Source organism: Gossypium hirsutum, chromosome A13 (genome assembly GCF_007990345.1).
Source record: "Gossypium hirsutum isolate 1008001.06 chromosome A13, Gossypium_hirsutum_v2.1, whole genome shotgun sequence".
NCBI classification, from domain to species: Eukaryota; Viridiplantae; Streptophyta; class Magnoliopsida; order Malvales; family Malvaceae; genus Gossypium; species Gossypium hirsutum.
Window position 1 is genome coordinate 21,893,239 of NC_053436.1, and position 2,255 is coordinate 21,895,493.

General features: G+C 36.4%; 1 non-coding gene across 1 annotated transcript; it reads right to left on the reverse strand.

Moving 5' to 3' along the window:
- Positions 1–202: 202 nt before the first annotated feature.
- On the reverse strand, positions 203–309 carry LOC121212940 (small nucleolar RNA R71). Its single transcript, XR_005908311.1, has one exon. It is a non-coding gene; the product is annotated as a small nucleolar RNA R71 (small nucleolar RNA).
- Positions 310–2,255: the final 1,946 nt, after the last annotated feature.

Sequence of the window (2,255 nt, forward strand, 5' to 3'; positions counted from 1 at the left end):
TAAAATTCTCAGTTTAGTCCCAGATCGCTTTTATTGCATGTTTTGGACTCGTCGGTCCCTAATTGGGTTAATATGATTCTGTTTGATCGGTTTTAAATTGAAACAAAATTTTATAGCTCGTATTTTTCGGTAATGCCCTGTACCTTTTTTGGTCTCAGGTACGGGCAAGGGGTGTTACAATAATCCTCCCACTATGAATGCCAAGTTGAGAAATGATATTACATCCTTTCGGCAATTTGAAGATGAAACGCTATATGAAGCACGTGAGCAATTTAAGGAGTTAATTAGGAAATGTCTGATGCATGGATTTTAGCACTGGACTCAAATGGAGATGTTTTACAATGGGCTAACTGCACATAGACGAATGGTAGTTGATGTTTCAGAAAATGGTACTTTTTTGGATAAGACATATAATAAAGCAAACAAAATTTTGGAAAAAAATTTCCAACAATGATTACCAGTATACGACTACATGAGTTGGGATGGGTAAGAGAGCTGCTGGTGCTGTAAAGCTTGACGCAATCACTTCATTGACAGCCCAGGTATCTTCTCTAGCTAATATGATTAAAACCATGAAAAATCCAACTGTAGTTCATGAGATGAAATCAACAGAGCTAGCATGTGCTTATTGCGGTGAAAATTATATGTTTGACAAATGCCTATCAAACCCAACGTCAGTGTAATACATGGGTAATTTTAATTGGAATAATAATCTCTATTCCAACACTTACAATCTAGGATGGAAGTAGCATTTGAATTTTAGTTGGAGCAATCAAGGTGCGGGGAATTTTAACAATGCCGCAAAACAAAATGCCAACAATGCACCACTTGGTTATAATCATCTTATGCCGAGGCATAATACTCAACAAGATCAGATATCATCTTCTAATTCTATTGAATTTTTTTTGAAGGAGTATATGGCCAAAAATAATGTTGTGCTTCATATTAGGCTACGTCTCTCCGAGTTCTTGAAAATCAAGCAGGGAAAATAGTGAATTCTTTGAATTTAATGTCACAAGGATCATTTCCAAGTGTTATCGAAAATTTGAGAACATAAGGGAAGGAGCAGTATAAGGCCATCACTCTTAGAATTGGGACTTAGCTAGATGATGTTGTTCAAAATGCCACAGAAGAAGAGGACGACTCAAGACGTGACCAGTAAAGATCATAGAGTCATCTGGAAAACATACTACACTTGAAAAGGGTAAGCAGAAGAATACTGTGGCAGAACTAGATTAGGCTGCCAACAAAAATGCCATAGCAAAATAATGTCAGCAACCTGAAAGATGACCACCTCTACCTTTTCCTCAATTATTCCATAATTTTAAACAAGAGGCCCAGTTCAAAAGATTTGTAGATTTCCTTAAACAACTCCATATCAAAATACCGCTAGTAGAAGCTTTGGAGCAAATGCCCAACTATACGAAATTTATGAAAGACATACTATCAAAGAATCATAGATTAGGAGAATTTGAGACTGTTGCTTTCACTGAAGGGTGCACAACAATGTTGATGAACAAACTACCTCCAAAGTTGAAAGAGCCAGGGAGTTTCATTATCCCATGTTTCATTGGAAATCATTATGTTGGTAAGGCATTATTTGATTTAGGAGTGAGTGGAAATCTAATGCTTATGTTTATTTTTAGGAAGCTAGGAATTGGGAAAGTGAGACCTAGTATGGTTACATTGTAACTAGCCGATTGATCCTATGCCCATCCGGAAGGTAAAATTGAAGACATATTGGTAAGGGTAGATAAATTTATCTTTCATACGGATTTCTTTAATCTAGAATGTGAAGCTAACCATGACATGCCAATTATTATTGGAAGACTTTTTCTTGCTACTGGCTGGATTTAATTGATGTACAAAAATGTTAATTGACCATGAGGATGAGTGATTAGTAGATCACATTAAATGTATTTAATGCTTTAAAATATGTTGATGAGAATGAAAAATGCCAAGCCGTTGACTTTGATAGACACAACAATAGAGGAAGAATTCACAAGATTTTGCCACAGCAATTTTGATAGTAATGAAAACTCACTTGAGCTGAGTGATGCAGTAAGTTTTGAGGACCTTGGTGAACTTATGGGAACCAAGAAGTTTGTGGGTAGACTAGGGAAGAAACCCTTGTGCACTTTGCTTGTAACACCCCTTACCCGTACCCGAGTTCGGGATCAAGTACGAGGCATTACTAGACATGTACTCAAACATTTTCGGGAAATATGGATTATAAAATTTTGTTCCAATTTGAG